The 27,937-nt window shown below is 31.5% G+C and overlaps 2 protein-coding genes across 2 annotated transcripts in view; both read left to right on the top strand.

Moving 5' to 3' along the window:
* LOC124355570 overlaps positions 1 to 27,937 on the top strand; it is a 608,556-nt gene that overhangs the window by 298,369 nt on the left and 282,250 nt on the right. The gene's annotated exons all lie outside the window — the stretch shown is intronic.
* The window catches only part of LOC124353730 (collagen alpha-1(XVIII) chain-like), a 167,737-nt gene continuing 146,225 nt past the window's right edge, over positions 6,426 to 27,937 (top strand). The window contains exon 1 of the mRNA XM_046803711.1: positions 6,426 to 6,499. The gene's annotated coding sequence lies outside the window, so the exon portion shown is untranslated. The remainder of the gene's footprint in view (positions 6,500 to 27,937) is intronic.

Raw genomic sequence — 27,937 nt, 5'->3', positions numbered from 1 at the left:
AGTTAAAAGATAAAGAACTCAGTCAACGATTAAACGGCTTTGTACATCTGTATAACATACAATTAATGTATTCCAGTAAAATTCGGAACATAGACAAACATAACAACACTGTCTCTCTTACCCTATAATATGCGAACATCATAATAAACTCCATAAAACAAACGCCATGTGTATTATAAACAACAATAAACCGTTACGAGATTGCTAGAGCCAACTGTTTACATATACGCTGTCAATGAATCGGATGTACATATATAAACAGAACAGACACTCATTTTAGCCTATTTCAGGAAAATAATTGAGTTAAAAATAATAACTCGACACAATAGAATAAATCAGATACAACAACAAGGCCTTCATAATACTTTGTTTTAGCACTTTCTATAACATTGTAAAATAATGGTATTTAATTCTTTTCATATATCAGTAACTTTTGTTATCACAAAAAAATATAGAGTATCTGTTTTGTAATAAAATATACACAACATGATTTTCGTGATATTCCTTTTTTAGCTTACAACTCGTGATTGGTTACGGGTAATCGGTTGGTCCTAAAGAGAGTAGGCGCGACCTATGTATGCTTAGTAGAAGAAGAAGGCAAGACATATCAGATTCTTTGTATTTGCAGATATTCTAGGACGAGCATAGGTGATTAATACTGTCTAAACAAATAATATGACGAAAATTCAAATGTTCTTTATTGCAGTCTGACAATTTAAACAACAACAATTGTATTGCAAGCGTCAATACTGGTAAAAATAAATAGATCAATTATAAAATAAAATAAATATTGTAATATTGCCATCGCTTCCTCACTAATTCCAAAGGTTTTTAGACACACAACTACGACGCACTTAACCCATTATCACAATTCCTCAGCAACAGAGTAAGGGTTCAATTAACTGATCCCAGCAGTTTGCCGTTACCTCATCAACAAAATAAAAGGATTTGGACACTAAAAGATCTCTTAAAATAATTGAGCCTTAAAATAATTCTTATTGCCAATTATTTAATGCACTCTTTATTGATAACTAGACACCAACATAAGATGGAAGTTGGTCGAAAGGAAAAGTTCTGTGAGATTGAGTTCTCAGGTTGTTTCTGTCCCTATATTCGTGGATAATACTGCGTGGAGCTGACATTTGTATCAACAAAATAGGTTCACTTTCAGAATGTAGAAGCAGGATAAATTCAGTGATTCGCAGGACACGTAAATTGCATTATTTTTCAGACAACTCCACAATTAAACAAAGTACAACTCGTTATATCTTGACATGTTCCGCGAGAGGGGTTTCATACCGTACATTACTGATGTTACCTCACCTCAACGGTAATAACAACGTTAAAAGTTTTGCTAAAAAAAGCAAACTGTGACAAAATCTTAAATTTTTCAAGTGATAATTTCAACCATTATATGATTTAAAATAGTTGAAACTTTTATAGAAAGAACATATTAAAAATTAAATCAGACAAAAAGTAGATTGGGACGTTGTTTATCCAAATAGTCCTATGAGAACGTCACTATTATCAATTGGGTACTGTTACTAACTTTCTTTATATCATCAAAACAAAGTCATCCAGCTACTAATTCTTGTTAGACTACAGCCAAGTATATAAACTCGTTTTTCGTGTATAAACAAAAAGGTAAACCTGATTCGACATGGATTCGTGAAGAAATAATTAAACCATTTAACATTTGGATAGTAGGTACTACACTAAATATACAATCCATAAAGAAATATTTTTGCCCATAGTTGTAAAAATATTAAATTACATAAATTTCATACAGCTTGATATACCAAAATGTGTGTCTCTGTTACAGTACACGGGTAGTGACACCGTTGCAAGTATAAATAATGTAGCAGTACACCACACCACGTGTCGCGTAGTAATAAGCTTTGCCGAAGTTGCATGGAAAATTTCAAATATATAAATTATTTCATTGCCGAGGTGTCCTGTGGTCAGATAGACTGATAGGTAATCATACAGAACAAATTGACACAAACATTACGCACCGCCACATTCAATGGTTGAACACGCAACACCATGTTACACATTTATATCTATTTAGACATGAAGTTTTATGCAAAATTTAAACTTCACGAATACAATTTTCCTTAAAATATGTTGCCACTTGATGCATTTACATTTCTTTTCGTTAAGTTGATTTGATTAGAGATGAAATAATAAAAATTCCGTTGAGCTAGGCAGGAGAATGCAACGCAAATCGGCTTTTAACATTGTCTTTGCACTGTATATATTTTTTTTACTCCATGAATAGAAATTTAAAAAGTTCAAATTTCTTAAGCTTTTACAATTGTATTTATTATGCTATTTTTTCGTTGCCGAATGAAGCTTCTTGCGAAATTTAAAATCTATACGTCATTTCCCTTTGGAGATATAACACTGAAAGACATATAGACAGATAGATATAGAGAATTAAAGTTTTCACAGCCTTTCGAGTAATAGGCTTCGCTAAAGCTCAGCTAAGCGATCGAGATATGGTACGCTTTCCGTTATGGGCACCAAATTGCGTAGACAATGAGAATCCATTGCGGATGTATTGCATGCAAGCTTTCAATGCATTGCAAGAACGTTGAGCAATGTGCTGTGTTTGTGAAAGTAAATATAAATTCACTAATAAACCCCCTTAATCTTGATAATTGACGACGGGATAAGAGCAGCAGTATGACAGCGCATTTCAAAATCGTAAGACCCATCGTTTAAAGACAGATATAAAAATATGCAATTCATGCTCCAACATGTGTTATAAAAGATAATCTAGTGCATATAAATGAATGCTTGTTCGTAAATAGAATACAAGCAAAAGGATAATTGTTTTTATTACTAAATATATAAAAAGGGCAGGTCCAATAATTAAGGAACATTATTTTTGACCTAGTATTGCATAACATTTTATTATTTTAATGATCAAAGGAAAGGAACGCAGGCGATTTTAAAAGCTACAATAAAAACAAGCTGCAAGTGGTATGTTTAGTTAGTTGGAGAAAGTCAAACAATAAGTTCGATACGGAATATCGCAAAAAAGTAGACTCGGGGTTCTTTAAATGTACATGGATATCGAGAAAACCAAAATAGACGTAGAAATGTTTCTGTTTAGTATTGATATTGCCTTCGTCCCTAACTAAACGTAGGACGAGGAATACGGTGGTTATTACTACGTTGAGCTTAAGTCCAGATTCTATCTTGGTAATTTGTCTGCCACTGTTTAGTAAAACAAAATATTTTGCAATATAATCCCTTCGGTTCGAGCTATAAAAATTTGATAATCCTTTTTTGTGGTTTACCGGTAGGTCAGAGTTTTCTGGCTACGACCAGTTAACCAGTGTACACCAATTAAATATAGAGACGTGCTTTTGGTTATAAATTGTACTAGATGTAAGTTTATACAGTATTGCTACATGTATATTAATAGTTGAGGAAATTGTTCTGACCTTGGTAGTATGAAACTGTTTATTCTCCTTCTCTAGATGTAGGGCGGTGCTTATAATAATACCCTGTCAGTCATAATATCCTTCACTCCAATACATTATACCAGTATTTATTTATACATCATTACCAGGTATTATTTTATTTATCATCCGATCACATTTTTGTTTATGTTTTTCTTTAATACCGATTATATATTCTTGATATATTCATAGTTTCGTTATTGTATATTTTTTATGATTTTTGTCAATCGTATTATTATTTTCTGAAAGATATTTTATATTTTTTACTGTGTGATATATGCTTTACATTTATTGACTCAAACTGTAATATGAATTAATTGTGAGCTAAATATCTCCTTTAAGTCCAAGAAGAGTGAAATATCAGGTTTTTCTGTCAACAAAAAACGTGCCATAAATCAGTATGTTTAATAACAGTATAAATTTGAAGGTGACTGTGCTGTGTTATGCAAGCCCGTGTGTTTAGGTGTGAGTGCGGGTTAGTCCGTGGGCGTGAATATGCATGTGGTCCTTATCATTCACATGCCGAGGACCTGGTGAACGTGGTATATCAGGTACTGCCAACCAACCGGCTCTATTCTGATAAGAAGAACTATAACTAAAAAAATCGCATCACTAAACCAATGGTTATTGACAATAATGAGAGTTATCGAAAAAAAGTTGAGTATGTTTTACATATTCAATCGACTTTGCGTTGGCATATATAGAATATTATTTCGGGGGAGCTAACACATTGAGTGATTTAAGAAGTATACAGTACTTTCCGTAATTAGGTACTCGGGAATCTCCCACCTGGCATTTGTTGAAGACCTCATGTGTGTTGTAGCTTAAAAAACTGGATCCAATCCTCATGATTGTCTCAAATTTTCGAGGGGTAGCTTGAGCCATACACCTATGAACACTTATGTAATTTTCTGTTACGGAACGTTAACGAGCAATATATTAATTTGCAATTAATCTGTATATGTATACTTTGAAATTAAATAAACTCCCAATCAATTTAAAAACACTGACCTTTACATTTTAAAAACTCTGAGAAAAAAATCTGTAAATAGTCGAAAAAGTGAGAATCGGTTCATTGTTTCCCAGCTGACACACGCGATAGGGTAAAGAAATGCTAGTTTTAGTGATACGTGAATGTGATTATTCACACTTTAGGCTATCAATATATCAAGTCTATTTTATATTCAGCGAAATGTTTGAGTTTTGAGAGAATGGTGGATCTTTAATTAATTAACGTGAAAGAATACGTAAAACAACAATAATGTAAGATTTGTCCGACTTAGAGCAATTGTATTTGTATTTATTAATTACAATATAAATATATAAAACAATATTTTTGAGTTAAAAAATTATACTGCTATTACTTATAAGCAACAATGAAACATTTTTATTTTTGGAATATAACAATATTAGTCATATAACTCACTACAGTAAATCTTAATTACACTAAAAATATACAAAACTATTGTCAACTTGCTTCAGCCACGGAACAACGAATTGTACTTTCTTTTATGGTATTACCAAATTTTATATAACATGAGCGTTAGGCTTTGATATAGGTGGAAGTCCTGAGTGTGCAAAAAGTAATATTCATATTGTGTCTCGTAATTAATCTACGTTGCGTTACACTTATTCGCTTCTGACTGCAATACAACTAAACCTTTGAGACAACAAATAAATACCATATTAATTTTTAATTATATGAGAAAATTAGTTAAAGAGTATATCTTTATAACAAAAATATAACTGCGCATAACGTAGCTATGGTGGCAAGGGTTCAAAGAATGTGATTGGTTAGTTTTAGCTCCAGTTTAGTTACCTTCCATTTAGTGCAGAGACTGGCATATGGCACTGTTAAGACAGTGGAACTCCAGGAATCTGGAGACACGTTAATCTGGAGTGGCCCAAAAAACTCGTTGACTCTTTACGTCGTTTTGCTATCAGAGATACCCAGAAGAGAGGTCTGTGACAATGTCAGGTTCACACATTCAACTATGAGAACGATGAACTTAGGCTAAACCCAACATTCACAAAAATATAACTTATTTAAATCAATAATCATTTATCTAAATATAAACCTAAAATACTAAGTCTTTAACTTTGTGCTATTTTATGATGGTTCACATTCAACTATGAGAACGATGAACTTAGGCTAGACCCAAAATTTACAAAAATATAACTTATTTAAATCAATAATCATTTATCTAAATATAAACCTAAAATACTAGTCTTTAATTTTGTGCTATTTTATGATGGTTAAGAAATATTTTTGAATTTTTTTGGATAAAATATTGAATATGAATTCATTTTTAATAATATTTGAGAAGTCAGTAAAATAAATATTATTTATAAAATAAATTATATATGGATTCAATATGTATTTAATTAATAGTTATACTTAATTAAGCATTTTAAAAATAAAAATCCACCACATTACTAACGCATTACTGTCTGCATGTTGCCGACTAACAAAGCTGCTGCACTAGAGCAACATGATCACCTTTCCAGTAATTCTTGACTGTTCAGTTCATCACTTAGTGTCAAGCATAAAGAGTGCCAGAAGACAAGTATTAATCACTGTGTGATATTTCCTAAGCTGATACATAGACGGGTATGTTAATATCGATTTGAGGGGTGCATAATCTTAAATGTTGCTAACATTGTACTCGTAGTAATCAGGTACTCTCCTGAGTGATTCTCAGGAGTTTCCAGATGAATCACTCTGATGCTATTCAGTTAAAAACTTCTCAAAATATTGATTCTCAAGTAGACACGGTGCTCATGTGTTTTGGAACTTCGAATATTGAAACAAGTCTAGCTTTTACATTGCTTTGTTCATTCCAGGTTAGTAATTGTGTTCTAATTAAAAAAAAATTACTAGCAGAGGCAATTTTATGTAAATTAGAACCAATATACTGTTTCAGGAACCTGAAGATGAATTCACCCAAGGCCCAGTGGCATACCCCGGGTTCTCTGTGGCCTCCGATGTGTCGGAAGTCGCCCATTTGAGTCCTAGAGATGATAGGGTAAGGAAAGGTCTCAAAAGTTGTATTTTACGCAGGTTATTTTTTATAAATAATATAATTTTTATAGTTCATACGTACACTGCCTATACTTATGGTATGACATGATCAGCAGAATGTACAGGAAGTTAAAACAACCACCCAACCACGTTGGTCAGTTGGGAGAAGTAAACATATGTATGTGGGTACGTTATTTATACTCAGCACATTTTTCTGATGTACAATATTAGTTGTTCTGCACTGATTATAAGTAGCGACATAAACCATGTTTACTTTCTGAAATTGAGACATAATCTACTGGATTGAGTAGATACATACATAGTCTGGGTTGCGTGCTTCTTTAGAATTTTTTTTCAGCGGGTTCTGAAAATGGGCAAAAACTGGTATGTATATATATATATATATATATATATATATATATATATATATATATATATATATATATATTGTCACAAAAATCAATAATAGAGTATTTTAAATCGTCTTCTCTCCAAACACGATTAACTATTTGTTGTGGCCATGGTCGTCACAGACTGTGGAAGACGTAGTGAGTTTGAGCCTGAAACTTAGAGTGTTTAGGGATATCAAAAATAGGACTTTGTTGCAATAACAGCAACTATAATTACTAACCAATTTCTCACGTTGGTCCAGCCACCAGTACACAATTATGCATTCACGTTGTATCAATTGTTATGTAATGTCTAAAACTGCTTTTCGTGGAAAAAATAGATAGCATTTGTGTTCCACCTTTGACCGTACCTACTCTACTTACAAAGGAACCCAAATTTGAATTGGACGTGTAAATAAATACACTGGTTGAAGATGGAGGCACCACATTGCCACCATCCAAGGGTTGTGAAGGGAGTAATTTTGGAGTGAAGAGGTTTGATTTCATAGTTTAAACATTAATAGAAGCAATACCTTCTATTAGTTCAATTATAAACATTAGTTGTATAAGCAATACCTAACTACAGCTTGTCATTAAAATAGTTCGTATGTATTAATGTTTCTACAGTAAATTTACTATTTCTATGGCAGCAAAAAGTCCTTAATATATTTGGGAACGAATGGGCTCAAAACTATGTTACCGGAAGCTTCAGTATCCCTACTAAACTTCTTATATCACAGCATTCAAAAGTGCAAATTTCTCCAGAAAGCAAACTTATGCATGCCAATGCAGAACGGAGAGTTTGTTGCAACTATGCTGAAAATGTTTTCTGTATTAAATTGATATTTTTCACTCCCCAGAATTAGGTGTCACAAGGAGGGTTACAGAACATTATTCTTTTTGCTTTCGGGAACTCGCTAGCAACAAAAATAAAAATTTAACAATATAACAAAATTGACCATTGAGTGTCGTGCGTCCTAGATGACTTGCATCGCAGATAGAAAAGGACTTTTAAATTACCACAATATTTAGCAATCCAAAAAGATATGTCAAGTGCATCTTTTGAATTTTTCTAATAAATGACGAATAATTTACAACCCTTAACATAAATTAAATAATAGCTATAAAGGATATAAAATCCAGCATCATAATTCTCAATTTCATAAAATTATGTGCTATAAACAATTTTGGAGATAACTTGACTTCTACTTTACAAAATGTACAACATGTCATAATAAATATTTTACCTATGTACAGGTAAAACCAAGACATGCACTGTACGATACTTTATGGATGATCAAGGAAGCGTGGAGTGGCAGAACAAGATGGTTTTAAAAACACTCATGTTGACATTTTATCATGTATATAAATACAAGAAATGTGTTTAGTACTCTTTTCATAACATTAGGCCTAACTAATTTTGTCCCAAGCAAAATGTGACGATAGTTGATTGATACTATTCTATTCATACATATGTAGTTTCTATTTTGTAGCATCTAATAATTTAAAACCCATAAGTAACCTATTGAAGCATTAATTTTTAATTTTTATGAGGCTATTCCTAAATAAAAGATCATTAAATTCAGGAAATATGTTAATATTTGTTACGGATTAATAACATATATAAATTTCCTACTGGTTGAAGTTAGAGTTTTAGCTAGCTAATGTATCAATGAAAAATATTTTTCTCGAGCAACGGTTTTTTCCGTTTTATTTTCTTATTATTCAAAAATACTATTCCGCAGTACATGCGTTTCTTTTCCAATACGTCCAAACCATAAACATTTTTATCTGCTACTCATTCTGTCATTGTACTCTATATCTATCTAGTATCTATCACTCACTCCCAAGAACACACCATAGTACATCCCATTAACGCAGGGTGCAGTGAATAGGCTATGCGCACATACTAAACCACTGGTACTAAACTGGTGGTCCGCGGGCTCCAGGTGTCCGAAGGCCCTAGGGTGCTAGGGGGTGCGCGAAAGGTTAAATACACAAACAGTTTTCAGGTATACTCAACACATTTATAAAGCAGTGTATTTCACCACTTAGGATTTTATAATTGCTTTTATTTTGTCAAATAAATGGAAATAAGTGTTAATACGCTGGGTACGTATTTCTAGTCTATAATATCGAATATGTAATGTTACGCTTCGCGTATTCAGAGGCTAAAGATAAACCCAAATTCCAGTGTGTTATTTCGTTTAAAAAATTCTCTGTGTTTAAAATGTGTGTAATGTGAGTGCATAACGCCAGAAAAACTTCGTTGTATACTAAAGTCCGGATCGTAAAATAATGCTTATAGATAAAAAAACTAACTAACAATGTGCTTATGTAAGTTTTAATAAAAATACAGCATGGATTCATACAAGAATGGGTCTCTTAACGCTTAGCTAAGTCTGGAAAGCCTCACACAATTGCTGAAGAGATATTACCAGGAGTTGTAACATTATGCAAGAGAATTATAGGTGACACAGGTGCTAAACTTATAAGTACTTTTCCACTATCTAATAACATAGTTTAATAGAGAACTCTTGATAATAGTGATGATAATGTATTGACAAAACTAATTAGGTGCGATATGTTTTTCCCTTTGCAGTTGGATGAGAGTACAAACCATTAATAATATTGGTTGCGTTCTTTATATAGTGGGGAATTAACCGTACAAGCAGACTATCTAAATGTCTATTACTTTACACAACTAACCTAGAAATGTTGGCCGAACTTGAAACATTTTTGATCAAACACCATTACTTTTGAGAAATCTACAGGAGTCTCAAAAGATTGGACAAAACTACTGTCTGGTGATAAAACAGGTCTTCAGACTCGTTTATATGTATAAAATGTGTTCAAAACTATAACAATTAAATATTACCAATTACATTCTGACCATTTCCCCAATCCTTTTGATTGAATCAGGCATGAATATTAATTTAACAATTAACTGTATTTATGTAAATAATTAAATTGTCCTTTCTTATAACAAACACTGTTTAGTTTTTTCTGAAACGAAAGAAACAATTCTGTTTTGTGCACACCATTTCATTTTATATTTGTATTGATAATATAACACCAAATAATTGCATAAGAATTTAGTTAACATTCAAAAAAATAGTATTTTGTACCAAGTCCAAAATATACTTTAGTATAATTAATGGTCCTTTTATTTTGTTTTCGAGACCTTTGTACACGCATTAATACAAGAGGGTCTTATCGGCCAATATGCAATATACCTCACCATTGCATCTAACTCTCCTGTATGACCATTTTTCATGTTTCTATCAACTAGGGTACTAGGGGACGCAGATTTACACATTATATACCTTAGAATAGGTAAGTTTTGGTGACCTAGTAAAAAGTAAATCCACAGATGAATGTGATTTTAAAAAAATTACTGTTGCGTGGTTACAAAAGGTTTTAATACATTGTGTGCTGTACTGGTTAATCTCGCATGGTGTATTTAACCATTTTATTTGCATTATAATAAATTCTTTTGTTTGATCTTTACTAATCTTGTTTGTTTTCAATAATAATAAAACTAATTTTGCAGTAATTTGACATTAATTGAATGAAAACTTGAGGAATAAAAACCAGGTTTCACCAGCCACGGTTTTAAAATGGTTTCCCAGTTTTTTTAAACAATAATAGACTAAAGATACAGTATTTAGTGAAGTGTAAAATTCTCTATCTAAATAGGATCCTTTATTGCTAATGTAATATTTAAGTAATTTTAATATATTGCTGAGTAGAATATTTTTATAAATATTTTAAAATAAGTGTTAAAATTTTAAAATAAGTTAGATAAAAATTGGGAAAACCTAGTTTTACTAATATTTAAAGTATGTGCTTTCTCTGATTTAAAAATTAGTTATTATGTGATTAGGGCGTTTTAAAATTAATTACATTTATATTTTCAGGGATCTAAATGGAAAATTCCTTTTAAATAAAGTAAAAATCAATTTAAAGATTTTAAGTTTATGGGGAAATTCATCTAGAGAATTATAATTTGCCTTTCAGACACTTTATGAGAAACATAAAATAATTTTATTGCTGTATTTTTTTAAATGTTTGACTAGCAATACGCGCTGTTTCTTCTCAATCGACTGAATTACGATTGATTGCAGAGTGATTTAAACTAATAATTTACTTAACACTATCAACATTTTTCAATAGTATGACATAACCTATAAACTCAGTTTTCTCAACTTTTGTGTCAATCTAACAATTAATAAATCAATCATAGTTTACGATAATGAAATATCAGTATACAATTATTTACCTTTATTGTTGTAGTTGTTGTAAATGACGAATCTAAGCACTCCACATTTTCACGAATAAACATAGTTATCTGCTTTATCCCGTGCGGCGGACCCACAGTTATCTGCTTTATCCCGTGCGGATCCCGTGCGGCGGACCCACTGGACGGGCATCGTAACGTTACCGGGCGTTACACTTTTTCATGAGTGACTCCGAGCCGCAACCTAATTTAAGACGTTGTCACGTCAAAAAGTAAATCCACAGATGAATGTGATTTAAAAAAATTACTGTTGCGTGGTTACAAAAGGTTTTTAATACATTGTGTGCTGTACTGGTTAATCTCGCATGGTGTATTTAACCATTTTATTTGCATTATAATAAATTCTTTTGTTTGATCTTTACTAATCTTGTTTGTTTTCAATAATAATAAAGCTAATTTTGCAGTAATTTGACATTAATTGAATGAAAACTTGAGGAATAAAAACCAGGTTTCACCAGCCACGGTTTTAAAATGGTTTCCCAGTTTTTTTAAACAATAATAGACTAAAGATACAGTATTTAGTGAAGTGTAAAATTCTCTATCTAAATAGGATCCTTTATTGCTAATGTAATATTTAAGTAATTTTAACATTTTGCTGAGTAGAGTATTTTTATAAATATTTTAAAATAAGTGTTAAAATTTTAAAATAAGTTAGATAAAAATTGGGAAAACCTAGTTTTACTAATATTTAAAGTATGTGCTTTCTCTGATTTAAAAATTAGTTATTATGTGTTTAGGGCGTTTTAAAATTAATTAAATTTATATTTTCAGGGATGTAAATCAAAAATTCCTTTTAAATAAAGTAAAAACCATTTTAAAGATTTTAAGTTTATGGGGAAATTCATCTAGAGAATTATACTTTGTCTTTCAGACCCTTTATGAGAAACGTCAAATAATTTTATTGCTGTATTTTTTGTTGATAAGGAAGTGACATTAACAGACAAAACTTATGTTTTAACAGTCACGGTTGTAAAAAGGGTGTCACAGTATATAAACGATAATACCTTCGTTAAGGCAATAAAGGTATAAAGTATCAATTTAAGTATACAAAGCCCTTTGTAAAGAGGTTCTTTTATCGCCAATGCAATCTTTAAGTAATTATACTAAATTGCTGTGTAGAATGCATTTTACTTAGAAAAGAAATAGGATCTAAATAAGGAAACATTAATATTTTCATGACTCCAAATGAAAAACTTCTTTGAAATTAAAGTAAAGTAATTTTAAAGATGTTTACGTTATGTTGAATTTCATGTGAACATTTATGTTTTACTTCGTCTTTTAGAACCTTCAAATAATTGTCATCAACATCAAATAATTGTTATATTTCTTGATGAAAATTATGTGATTTTTGGTAGCATTATCGTTGAAAACGATACTAACAAAATTTACGTTGGTTATAACGTGTAGACGTTGTGTTGTAATTAATGTTTTCTTTAATACTGAATTAGTTTTACTATTTTTAAACGGACGACATTACAAATGATAATTCCACATAAGACTAAATTATTACTTATGCATTTTATACCAATATTATAAAATAAAATAATACTGACCATAAAATTAATTTCACACTCAATTCAATGTTATCGCAATGTGCAACATATACTACTGACATTTAACATAGTCAGTATATTTAAGACTATGCTTACTATGAAACATGGTATACTGCAGATTGTAGGCAAGACACTGCAAAGTTCTGCAGATGTCGTTAATCTTAAGCTAAGATCGGTTCACTGCAGAACTGTCCCTCATAGATCATTATGAGAACCAGGCAGCACTGCTGCGACAGTTTCAGTCGTGTTAATTCCTTAGAGAACCAAACTACACAAATCATTATACGAGATTACAGAGATACAAAGATATTGGGTTAAACTTTTGTTTAAATTTAGTATGGCTTTATGCATTTTCGTTAACATCAACTGTCACCTTTTAGCAGATAAACGTTAAACTAATTACTTCTATAAGAGTTTTTGATTTAAAAGATTTACAGCTGTTATTTTAAATATATGTGTCTAAAATTTAAAAATAAATGTATAGGAAGATAACGTTACGTTTTTTTATATTATAGCCTACTGTTTCTAAAATCAATCACTACGATACTCAGAACATTCATTCTATTCGTTTCTCCTTTCAAATTCTTTATTTTGGCTCTCATATCTGGTTTAAACATTTTAATTTAAACTTAATAAACTTGTGAAAGAAACAGGATTTTTTCGGACATTTGCCATATTTTAGTTATACAAAAAACCAGTAACACTACCTTTCGAGATATGGTAAATAACGTGAAGAAGGTATCAGATCGCAGGGTCAGATTCCGTTATATGCCCCCAACGCTTAAACCTTTTCAGTGAACTTAGAACGTTATAAAACGATGTAGTTGAGTAACAGAACTAACATTCCATCAATCAACAAGCATTTCCAGGTATTGCGATCGGTATTGTTGTTGCTGTTACCTTATCTTCCTCGAGAATCCCGATTACGGCAGGCCGCGCGGCATCACATGATTATTTAAGTTTTTTACACGGTACATAATTGCCTTTCCATTACAATTCAATTTATATTTCTGATCAGCCCCTCTAGAATTTGATATTTTACTGATAGGTACTATCTCAAGAAATGTTTTTCTTTCGTTGACTTCCAAAGGTGCTGCCCCGCGCTGATGGCCGGCGGCACTCGCATTTTGCGGTGGCGGAGTGTGATCAAGAATAGAAACAAGTTTTGTGTGTTTTTTCAATAAATAGTTTAGTTTTTGTTAGCTAATGTTTGCTTTTGTTGGATTGTTCATTGAAAAAAGTGTAAGCGTTGGGGCATATAACGGAATCTGACTGATCGCAGATCTCAAATAGAATTTTACTGATATTTTCTATTACTAAACGATGGCATATGCCCGGGAAAATCCTGATTCCTTCACAATCCTTCCATCGGCAAAAAAACTGCATTCACTTATAGTACAACTATATTTATAAATGTACACACGCTGGATATTTTAATAGTTCGATACAAATTGTTCCTTGTAATTAAATAGTTCGTCTTAATATAGCATTTTATTATCCTGCCTTAAAACATTTATGTGTAAGAATATGATTTGGAAACATGTTACAGTGATATCGTTGTTGAATTATTTTAAAGCGCTGGCATATGATTTGTAGATAGGTAAATTAACTCGGTGCAGGAGTCTCTGAGGAGATACCTAAGGAGTCAATCGGTGGTAATGAGGAAAATTTGTTATCGCTGTCTATTTTTAGTTGGAACTTGTGTGGAGGTTGTGACTGGGATCCCACGCAGGTTCGGTAATAACGACCGACGCGACAGGGAGAGTAGTAGGCTCGATGAACATCTTCCGAAAGAAAATAAATGATTCGTAGTTTTAAGCGCCGGCGAACCAGGTTCAATTGTGAAATGTTACCTATTTTTTTTTATTTCTTTGTTTACTTTTTCACATTTAACACATCGTAGCACTTTACTAACAAACTCAAATAACAATTCGAAATATAGAAATTGAGGACCTTTTAATTACAAATAAAAAATATATGCAACTTGTACATATTAAATTTAAAAAAGGAACTAAAAATGTGTTGTCTTTGCATGCTGAAAATCATAAAAATCTGGCAATGTCAAAGAATTACTTCAGTAAATGGGTTTTAAAATAAAAACAGTGTGGTTAAAGTAATAGACCCGTTAAAAAATGTATTGCTACAGTTAAATATTAATCATTAATTAATGTGATGTAAACGCTGACGTAACCTCGCGTAGCGTGATATCATCCCGCACATTAGGGAAAATAAAACCATTCATAATGTGATGGATTTCTTGTAATTATTTATAACACTAAAGTTTTTCACTCCAAGGTGAAAAATACTTTTTTATTTGAAATTTAGGTCGTTTTCGGTTTTTATTAGAAATACACGGCTTAATCAGCGAGATCATACACATTGCAAAGATGGAGTTACTACCTAATTTTACTTTAGATTGGATCATATTAAATTTATGGCCTTTGAAGAGAAACTGCATAGTATTAAATATAGTGTTTATAAGTGCAGTTTAGGATAGAAAGTATAAGAGGTTTGTTCAGAAAATACGGAACAAATTTTGTACTGCTTATTTATGTAATATACTACTATATATAATATAGCGAAATATTAAAGGAACAGTTTATTTTATTTAAAATACAGCACTTGACGACGTTAAGTTTCTTTACTGCATATACAATGTAACAAATAATCTAATTCTTATTCCGAGGTAGTTTATGAGGTTTTCACTTGCATGCAATATTACTTGTTACGGAGGTCGAGAGAATACCCGTCAGTTGTAATGATCTGTATTCACCTCACCGATAATAATGGATTAAGGCATAACAAACCAGTAGATATGAGTTGAATACGCGAGTGTTTTAACCTCCATTGTTTACCTGCAGTAACATGAACTACTGAACCATCCTCACTCTGAACTACACATCTGTGAATAAAATAATGGTTGAGTGTACACGTGGTGTTTATTTTTATTGTACCGTTGATGTAGTATTAATTTTATGTACTTTAAAGGATCGATACCACAGATAATTCAATTGTACTCAACTTTAATATACCATTTACGAGTTGAAGATAACTAAACATATCTTTCCTAAACGATCTTATAAGTGTTTCTTCTTAATTAAAAAATTTAAAATTTCTTCAAATCTGACTGCACTACCAAGTTATTTAACAAAATAAAATTCTGTTTTTGAGCTTATTAATAATTAACTAAATTTTATCACATTACTGATATAATATAAAAAATAATTGGATAAACTTGTTTCTAATCGCTAATCTCGAGAACGGCTTTAAGCATTCGGTTAAATATATATTTGTAATATTCGCTAAAGTTGTAGGATGATTTATAAGGAGAGAAATGTTACAACCATTTCTTATAATATTCAAGAAATCGGGATTATAATTAAAATATTTACTACACGTAATAGAAAGTGAACTGACACTTAATAGCTGTCCTCACTTCCAGCTGAAGTTTAAATTTAAATCTTGGAACATACTAGCAATACATGGCTTAATCAGCGAGATAATACACATTGCAAAGATGGAGTTACTACCTAATTTTACTTTAGATTGGATCAGTGTCGAATAACCAGCTAATGCATTTAAAATACTAATTAAACGCTGTTATAACACCCACCTTAAAGATCAAAGCTGTGAATGTTTCCATTGTAAAGGTGTATGGCACTTTTAATATAGCTTAAGGAGTGTCAAAGGCATGGCACATTCCTCCCCTTCAACCAGAGGCAGAATACAAGCAACGCAAGTAGATAATTTGTATCAGAGTAGTATTTGTATTCCAAGTTGGATCCACACCCTAAATGTGCAACAACATAAACTCAACTTTTAATTCGTAAAAAAATTAAAACGTGTGTGAATTTAAACGCCCGAAGTACCACATCGGACCGTAATAGCTGTTTAGTCGCAAGATTTATTTTACAATTGGGACAAAAAATAAAACTCTAAATATAGCACTTGAAATATCTTAGATCATAGGTAGATACAAAATGCTGATAGTAGACGCCTTTGAACCCAAGTAGATCATGACAACAACATATATATTTTCTTTATTCGGCAACAACTGTGAGACAGTAAAGAAATTAGACCGGAAGTTAATTTGAATAGCTGGAACTGACCCTTTATGACCGCAGTAAAATTTCCCTGAACACTTTAAAATATGGGAAAATAATTATAATATTGTTTTACAATACAATGTTAACTGACATTAAACAGCTGTAGACACTTTTAAACCTTCTTTGATGTTTTAAAGTTCTTTTAAGAGGCGAGATTCAGGATGCGTAAGGTTGGGTAGGGGCCGCGTCATGTAAAAATATCCATAAGGAAATATTTTGACCATTAATCTCAGTCATGTTTCCTTGGAAGAAGAAGAAGCCAGTTCCAGTTAAAGCAGGCAGAAGGTGGCATGTCCTTATGTCTAGACTTGTAATAGCCCTTAACACTTCCTGAAGTCCCAGCAACTTCAACCGTAATCTCCCCAAGTATACTGGACCTATTGATCTACCCTTGCACTCCAATATCTCTACATTTGCAGTTAGCGATGTGCTGATGTTCCTGGACATACATAAGGTTGTCCAGACTTTAGTGACAGGTCGAGTTTTTGTTGTAACATGTGTATGTTCAAATGGAAGGTATAAACTAATCAGAAGTAAATCATACTGTAGGAAACCTTAATAGCTGCTATTGTTTAACCACGGAACACTCTCCGCATAAATATTTAACTGGAATACTGCTCGGACTGCAATTACTAGTTCTATTACTTATCACAGTGAGAAGTGACCACCAATTGACCACACGTATTAGCACGTTTTGTTTATAGCTTATAGCTAAAGACTTCTTAATTTTTTTCCATAAGTTAAATACAAACTCCGCTTAACCTTGCATTCAGATACAGGCTATTTTCGCTCATCATGGCTGCAGATGGAGGAATTGTTTATTTACTTTAATGCATTGTGTGAGCCAAACCTGAACTCAGAAAGAAAATTTTGGTGATAAGAAATTATTTATTATCTTAAAACTTTTAAGATTTTGAAACCTACGTAACCAAACAATAACTATTGCATTGTATTCTAAACATTGTAACTCAAGAATTATAACTCGTACCAAAAAACTTATCTTAAAATAAAATGTATTAAAACAAATATATCACTACGATTTTTGAACTATTATGTTGATACGTATATAAATGTATATATGTACGTTTCTGTGAACGTAAATAAATTGTATATGATATATTAAAGCTGAAAATGTTGTTAAATAATTGGAATGGACAAATCCTTAGAAATTTCCTTGTCAGACGTATCTAATACGTTATATCAATAGAGAGTGTGTTACACTCTACTAGAAGGTAATATTTTACACAAGGTAATTCCTTGAGCTGAATCTGAAATCAAAGCAAACGATTCCTTTCAACAAGCGTGATCTCCTCTTATATTTACTAGACTCGTCTTGAGAAACCTATTCTCAATATTCACTCGGCACATTGCAACTGAATATCTACGACAGTGACATTCCATTTTCCGCCTCATAGCTCCCATGGAAACTACGATTCACATGTTTGACCTGAAAGCATTTCAAGATAATCGGGAATGCTTCCTTTGAATTGTAGGCTGTCTCTCGTCATATTTAAGTGACATTAATAGGCAATTTTCTAAACAAACTACCGTACATTGGATCTGATGATGTAGTCGTGGCCAAAGAATTTGGAGGTAGAAAATGAATAACACCCCTAGTTCGGATTTATCTGAATGTAGTTTTTAGGGGAAAAGGTCCCGGCGATGTCGGTCTATGCGGAGACAGTACGATTGGTTGAGAATCTATATAGATATTCCTAGTAGGAAAAACGTAGAACACTAAGAGAGATTACATAATGTTTTGGTTGTTTATCTGCACTTCTGTTTTCCAGTTTTAAAATGATTTAATATTGGTTATTGATGAAATAGACTTGAGAATACTTTCTCGAATTACTTTAACATGGTTTATTAAACAACAGTGTATTAACACTCCAAAATTGACGCAGGCATTCAATACAATAATATTTATCCATATGGCGAATATTCAGAGTGTAAAAGTTTTCTCTAGAAAAGATGTTTTTTTAATAAAATAAATTAAATTAAAGTTAACTTTTTGACCAAAAATTAAAATTAAACTAAAAATTGTTATAGCATTCAAATAAAATAAAATTCAAAATAAAATTTTATTATTCTCTATTATAGACGAAGCTACAAAAAACAATTAAAACTTCGCTGAACACTTCTAACACAGACTCAAAGTGAAGACCGTAATTATCGCCCTTGATTGGCCTCCGACTATACAATCACAAGGCTAGAGAAAATAATTGTCAACTGTTCTACCCCTATTTTAACCAGTTATCGTAGTCGACTTCCAGATAAGCAGGTGTTTTTCTGTACCATTCCTAATTCTAACATTCATTTTTTTCTTATCAATGTTTTGGTAAATCTAATTCCATACTACAATATTTTCGTATATATTTTCTCCCATAGAGGGAAGAATATAATTTAATTTTAATTTTCTAATGTAGCAAATGCTAAAACATAATTCGTAATGGAAACATTTAAACATAATTAGCAAACATGTTATTAACTATTATATAATAATTACACAGTTTTATTTTTTTTTATCACAAACATGTCTTATGATTTCGAACCAAGGGTGTTATCCCAACGGCATAGTTTAATTTATTGTCCGAAAAGCAGACATAGGCAAACATGCAATTATACAGTAAAGAAATATTTACATGGCCCGGCAGACAAAAGAGAAATTGTTTAGCCTTCTGAGTGATATTCACCAACGACAGCCAAATTTCCTGGATGGCCATGTTTCATCATAGAAGTAATTCATGTTTATATAGAAATGAGGTTGCAAGCAAACTTTTAAGTCTACAGATTGAATCCTTTTCCATATATCTCGCTACATGTTACATTCACATTTTTCTTCAGTAAATTAGGTTTTATAGCTGAGTTCATATAAAAGTTCCAGTAGGCTAGTGAGGATTCTACAACATTAGAGTCCAAATATTATCACCGACATTTAACATGAGCTCAAGTTTATGATATTTTATTTTTCCGCCATAAATAAAAATCTGGCTTGTTAAAATCTCATACGGTATTTACAAATTTATTTACTAAGCTATTTTCTCATTGTTAACCATAAGACCAATGTAAAAGATTTGATAACGCTCAGCCGAATCCCATAGAGTAATGTACACCACGATCTAGCTCAGTGTTCTTTATATTTAAATGAAGCTTCATGATGGATAGTCTATAGATGGATAGAGAGATAGAAAAAAATAAATTTTCCTAATCTCACGTATTATACATAAGGTTCGCTAAAGCTCAGCCAAACACAATCATTGATTTGCTGCCAAGTATTATCAGTTTCAGTTGATGCATGAAAGTACAGATTTGAATCCATAAATCTGTCTGAAGATAAACGTTTTTACATCCTCACAACAGCGATGATGTCCAGTCCATTCCCACTACAATCCCTCCATCATCGCCGCTACGCAGAATTAGTGGACTGTTAATCTGCATTGCCATCTCCCATTTATCAAATGTATTGAGTGGAGTAAATGCTATAATGATGTTTAACGGCGTGGTGACTCGATGCTGCAGGCTTCCCTCTGTTGTTTCTATCGATATGTAAGTTTCTGTATGCAATATAATTTCGTTTATTTATTGTAGTTTATCATTTTCTCTTTGTAGGCGTAAACTATTTCAAATTAATTACAGTCGTTACAGCTCAGTCTGAAAAAGTAGGTAGATTTTGTGTGAGCAGAAATATTAATGTATTTCTTATGGAAAAGCCAGTCTAAACATAACAAATTTGGATTATGAAAAGTTAATGTAAATTTTTTTATACGTATCTCATAAGACTTATTTAATGGAGTTGTGACTTTTTTGTATTTAAAACGGCCGCTGTATTATAACGAATTGGGATACCTAGATAGCCAATGAACTAAGCCGAGGTTATAAACCCAATGTTTGATCTTGTTTTTTGTTTCGGTTATTATTTCCACACGCCGTACATATTACAATAGTTTCTATAGTTCAACCAACATTTACAAAGTGTTACAAAAAAAGGTAAAATGGAACAAGCAAAGACAAAAATAAATGAAATATTAATTTTTTTTCTTAATACATTTTTATTAATTTAAGTTACATGCTTGTAACTGGAACAAGAAGCTGAGTGCAGATTTGTGCAAAATCTTGCCGAACTGCCAGTCCAAACCGAGTCCAATACCGCCCACGCCAAAAGGAAAATTAATTTTTATTATGTATTACCTAATTTTTTCTAGTTGTAACTTAAATATAGGGTGCTATCAAGAACAATTATGTAAAAACACGGGCTAACAATTATCCCAATATTCGATGATGGACAACGTAAAGACAGTATAGTTCTAATTACACCAGCAGAACATATTTTCTCGGTGTGATAGTCGCAGCGTTACGTACTCACCAATAGAAAAACTATCAGAGAAAATATATACTTGCACTAGAATCTGAGCACTTTAGTGAGAAAGTTGATTTTTATTGCTACAATTGTCCTAAAAAATCTTTTAAATATCATGGTTCAGATCTTACATATCCTGAAATATCTACCTTTGCCTGCTGTTACTCTTCTCCTAAATTTGCCACCAATAAAACCAACCTTTATTCATCCTATTTATGGTTCAATAATGTTCAAGTAATAAAAGAAAATCCATAACCAGCCTCCAAAACAAACGTGTTACACCTGGCGGGGGCCTTTGTATAAATTTTCCACTAAGAGAGAACAACATCGTAATTTTTTAATGCTAATTAAGTTACTTTAATTTTCTTGTGTATTAAAAAGAAGAATATTTTAGTTTATATGCAGCATTTATAAAGTTCTAAAGATTAATTAACAAGTAAATTTTAACACTTTTGGTATGTAAGAAATGTATTTTCTTTCCTCAATCGGTGTTTTTGAATCTAGTGACTTTTTGGAAAGCCTAATATTACTGAATAATCCATATTCCATACGACTTTCATAGTCAAACAATATTATAACAAGTAATATTTTTTCACAACATGCGATATTCCAAGTATTTTTTAATTCATGTTTATAGGACAAGGCTTAGAAAAACCCGTCACTTGAAAAAGTGGTTAAATTTAGTTTCTGTCTCCTGTCCGCACGGATGTTCTCAAAGCGAAATTGAACCTAAAAACTTGAAATTTTGCATGAAGCTTCTTCATTTCCACAAGAGAATCATTGAGTTCGATTTTGGTTCAGGTCACTCCATGGAATTTTCTTAGAATTACTTGAGCGTTAGTGAAAATGTTTGGTTTGGTATTTTAGGTAACCCTTATGACAAAGACAAAATCATAGAATAAACAAACAGACTGAATACAATTTCATACATTTTAAATGTAATATTTGATGAGTTGGTGGGTACAACTTTCATTCGTTGGATTCATGCGGGTCCTTTCGTTACCCAGATCAGTTTATATAAACATATAGAAGATAAAGTTCGATGATAATACAAGTAACTACTGTATGTGGATTTGGCCGAGTTTTAGCTTTACTCGGGATGCTATCTCGAGAGTGAATTGAGCTACTAACTTGATATTTGTGAAATTATTTAATTTTTTTTTAGCTATAAATAATGATTTCTGGTAACATTCATTTTCTGTGTGACCATCTCTTTAGATTCTGTTTTCCGCTGGACATCTCAAAAACATTGAGCTATGGACTTTAAATATAGCATGTAACGTAGTTTATACATAGGAAACATAGTGTTTTATGATGGGCAAGTCCCTCAATAGAAGTTGGCTGAGCGCTTACGTAGCTTAACTATCCGCATAATAATTCGAAAATGGTTCAATCTATTTCTTTAAAATTTGAACTAAACTTCATTTCTACACTGACATGAGGGTGAGTTTATATCCATAGCTTGTGAAAGAACGGCATTGAAGTCTATCTTCCAATTGGTTGGCATATTTCCTCTCCTTTTCTGTCTGAGGGTTGTAAAAGTATCTGTTCTCCTCCATTGTCTGTCCGTCCGCAGAGCACCTCGTGAATGATATAAAAACTATACTCTTAAAATGTTACATTGAACTTATTTGAAGTCTGTTACGTTCCACCTACCGTTTTTGTACCTTCCGTGTACTAAATTATTGGTCAAAACCTAACTAATTTTACAATATTTATCGTGATTAGATACATATTAACTGTATATTCTCCATATAGTTACTATTTAACATTAAATTTAAGGGAAGCCTTGAGTTTTTATGAACTATGATTGGAGAATTTGCTTAAATATTTTAAGAAAATGAAAACACATTTGGAAAGGTATACTTTTTAGGGTTACAAAATTCAACAAGTTTTGACATTTCGGTCTCTGGGCAGGGTGACATTACCTAGTTCATATAATTGGCCCACAGTCTGTGTATGATGACCAGAGGCTACCCAATGCCTATATAATAACAACGGCCATATAACAAAGAGAATATGTTGGGTTTAAGTCTACCGCGGCAGCGGCAGTTGCGTTTCGACATAGATATATTTCAGAAATAACCTTACTGATTCTATTCACTTAGGTATGTGCTTAGGTTTTCTAAACTATCTGAAACATAAATACAGTAATACAGCATCAAAATGGTTTATGCTATAGTGCTGTCGAAGTTTTATAATTTCAATGTTGAAAGAGGTTTAATTTTATTGACCATTACAATAAGACTTACGATATTGAATAGTTTTTAATATATTTTTAATCGTCACAAGATAGCGAAGGTTTTTTAAATATTTTCCAAACATTCAAATATGATTTGAATAAAAACCTTTTAATTAATTTAAAGTCCAAGTCTAATTCAAGCAAGAATATCTTGGCTTGTTTTTATCAATAATCTCTGATCCGCTAATTCTGGATACTTCATTGAAATCACAGTTCATTTTTGTTTCTATTAATATTATATATATATATATGCGAAATTTGCAGACATTTTTAGATACTCAATACTCAAAAACACAAATTCTAGTGGAGAGATGTATATAAAACATGGCATACGCACGGCTTACATATAGGAATAAAACAAGCTATATTAACCATAAATAATATTACAAATAATATAAAGAAAAAGTATTTACTACGGCGTTAGGCAAAATTGTTGACAGCCGATCAAGTTTGAGAACGTAACATGCCATGCAAAGTCCTACAATTTTGTATTTTCATAATCAAAATACCAGCTGTCTTATATAAATAGCAAAGGCAATAAAGAGTAGCATAGGTAAAAATATAATAATGTTAGGAACACTTTGTATCTATCATAGTATTATATAACTTTTAAGATTGATGATAACACAAATGAATTTACCATTTACCTTATTTTGCTTATTAACTAAATAAACAAGGTAAAAACAATATATTTCATGAACAACAATCTGAATGTTTTTATTCTGAATTTTATTCGAAATACACTTTATATTTGATATTGTAAGACGAGAATATATAAAGTACCTTAGAGTACAACAACGGAGAGACCGGTCACTAACATGGCTCAACGAACCATTCATTCCGTGACTACAATTTAAGGAAACAAGCGAATCCGGTGAATCCGTGGTCATTGTAAATTGAATAAAAAAACAAAGAACGAATACCGAGGACAAAAACAAACAACAGATTCCAAGGACACAAACAAAGACCGAATACAGAAGACATAAACAAAGAACTAATACCAAGGGTTCAAATAAAGAACGAATATCGAGGATACAAAGACCGAATACAGCTGATACAAATATGCTGGATAGTGGAAATATTTATGGTCATGGTATTAAAAGAATCGTAAATATTGTTAATGGTTGGAAAATGGTGTGTCTATCCGCATTATCTCGAGAACCGTTTGACGTACCATTGGTCTATTGAGGAGGAGGACTCAACCGGAAGTTAGGTTATTTCATTATATCACTTGCATCGGAAATAGAAGGTTAAAAAATTAAGAAAATTTATTGAAATTTCATTCTAGCTGATTGAAATAGGCCGATTTCTATGAAAAATAATTCAAATATGGACACACAAGCTAAAATAAATATTAAAAAATCTTTACAAATGTACTGTGGTATATTAAATACTATAGACATAGTGAATCCTATATTGTCCAATAACACCACTCTCGTGATAAACTAGATTGGTTTAGAGAGATTGCATAGATACAAATCCTCCATTGAGCTGTGCACTGCACTATATTCCTGTACTGTATAGATGTTCTCTTAATAGTGCTAGTCAGTATATTATGGTCACTCAAGGAGTAGCATATTTATATTTATAAATAAATAAATAAATATATATATATATTTGTGTTCCAATGTATTAAATTTATAACATTACATGCTATAATCTGGCAATAAAAATAATTATATGTTATTTGAAAAACCTTTATGAATATGTAGTTTGTTGAGTTTTCAACCTTTTTAATGCTATAAGAAATTAAGCTATAAATAGAAAGTCTATATTTTAAACTATCTTTTCGAAGTACAAAAATCATAATAAGTTGATAAAATACTTATATTAAGCAATGATATTCAAAATTTCCCTTGGTTATAGATCTTATCATTGTATTATACTTTCCAGCGATTAATATAAAATCGATCGCTTATGACTTCTACTATTAAATATTCTAGAAATAAATTAAATATTTTTTTGCTATTTGTATATGATGAAGATGGAGCTTTTATTGGCTTTTCTTAGTTCGATCATGACATTAAAAACACAACTAAATACTTGTTATTATCATTTATTTTTGTGATCTGTCTGAGAAAGGTAACCATGCTATCGAAAGGCCTTACAGCTACAAATTAATAAGTATTGGTGTGTGTTTCAATGAAATGATTGAATTTTGATATATATCAACTCAAAAATCAAAAATTAAATATTTTTTTATTATCTTGATATGTTGAAGATGTAGCTTTAATTGGCTTTTCATTGTTCGATCATTACATTAAAAGACGCGAATAAATACTTATAACTTGTTATTATTATTTATTTTTGTGATCTGTCTGACAAAGGTAAACATGCTATCGGAAGGCCTCACAGCTACAAATTAATAAGTATTGGTGTGTGTTTCAATGAAATGACTGAATTTTAATACATATCAGCTCAAAAATAAAAAATTTAGCGTTGCAATCTATTAATTTTAATTAGCATCATACAATTTTATTAGGTAATAGTTAAATTAGACAGGTAATAGCGGTATTAAGCTGCGTAAAACTGCTAAATTTAATGAACAGAATTGTATAAATAGAATACATAAAATATTAAATGTTAAATATTACATATAAGTAATATTATAATAAGTTTATAAAGCTCGTTAAACGCACATCAGACTTCGCCTCACAGCTGACAAAATCCTGGTGTGGAGAGCGATACCCACAAAACCAATGTTTACCATGTACACTTTCGATATAGTGATAGTAGAGGTGGAGTTTCAACCAAAATCTATTCCACCCAGTGAGCTCATTCGAAAGTATCGGTTATGCAGACGTACATACACAAACACTAAATGTGTATTCGTTATCAACTGATAAACGCTCATCCAATTAAATCTCGTGGTGGCTAGCTTTAAACTTATTATCAGTACGTTTTAAGGCTATAACCCTGGATTTTACATTTAGTGAATTTATTGTATTATTTCCTTGTAAATCTTCTATAACAAAGCTCACACAAATTTATTTGAGGCTCAAAAACTATGCAACTTAACAACATCTAGGTGGCAGAAGATATTGTTTTATTACACTAAGCTAAGAATATATAAACGCTCGTATAAGCAAATATAAGTGTCTACCATTTAAATCACTATAATTTGTATTCTATTGAACTATTATTTATTTCTGGACTATATTTCCGATGTAGGTCTTTCAAAACTTCGTAACATGACTTAGCAGATACTTTTGAACTGCGATACCTCAGATTCATGTTTGATTCATCTCCTGCATATTCGGTAATACCAATAAACACCGCACAATAAAAAGGCCCTTTAAAGTTTAACAGAAATGGTTTAACACAAAATAATTTACTAGTATAAAGTAAGGGCTCTGTGGTGTAGTAGTAGGCGCTCACCCGGCAAGTAAAAGATCTGAGTTCGAGTCCCAGCAAGTACTTTTTTCTGTTTCAGTCATTATTGAACTTAAAATAAGGCTATAACCGTCTGTAAAATCGCAATTGTAATTATTTTTTCTATCAGGAGGTACACAACTATGATAAAAGTATTAATATCAAATTCAATACGAAATAAAAAAATGTAGAAAACCCACTTGAGTATTATTGCGAAACTACTTGCGTCAAATTAACGTCCGTAATCTGTTTCCGTCGGTATTGTCTGCAATAATGGAGGATGAAATATCCCCTTCAAATCCACTCTTTCTTATACGGCTGCCTCATTACTCATTACTTACAGACCATTTTATGTTGAATAACACTTAACAGTTTTTATGCTTCACAGAAATATTCATAAAACGTAATCCGTTTTCTAACTATATGTATTGATTTATAATATTTCCATTGATTCGAACGGTTTTTTCTATGATCATACTGCTTTTTCTATGATCATATATCGAGACAGAGTTCTAGATATACTGCAAATGTTCTGTATGGCTAGCAAAATATACAGGTCCAGAAGGGTTTACTTATACCTTACCTTGGCTTTATTATACATTCCAGTTAAATCTACACTGCGTACACCAAACCCCGATGGGTAAATTAAATCTGGGGAACTGTATGAGTGTCCAAGAGCAGCACATCACTAACCACTAACATATGGATCAAATTAAATAGTATATGTCGTGTTATCCCCGCTCGTTTTGACTGGAAAGCCTGGCGAAAAGCTGGCTTCTTCTTCTTCCTAGGAGCCATGACTGAGATTAATGCATAAAATCCATCCTTATGTATATTGACAGGAGGATTGGCATTTGACCTTTTTATTTAGAGAAAAATAAAATTAGTAAACAAAAAATCACATAATTTTAAACTGCGAATTTAGAAAACATGACACATATTAACGTAGTTGGTGTTATACACGAATATTATATAAAACAGGTGTTTGCAACTACAAACATTTTTGCACCAATACTGAGTTATGTAATATCTGCAAGGTTTATTTTGATATCTAGTACATGAGGAAAGAGCTCACAGAAATAGTTTCTCCAATAAATAAAATTTTATTGATAATTTCCATAAT

This window comes from Homalodisca vitripennis, chromosome 2, assembly GCF_021130785.1.
Source record: "Homalodisca vitripennis isolate AUS2020 chromosome 2, UT_GWSS_2.1, whole genome shotgun sequence".
NCBI classification, from domain to species: Eukaryota; Metazoa; Arthropoda; class Insecta; order Hemiptera; family Cicadellidae; genus Homalodisca; species Homalodisca vitripennis.
The sequence above is the reverse complement of the archived record's forward strand: the minus strand, read 5'-3'. Positions and strand labels throughout refer to the sequence as shown.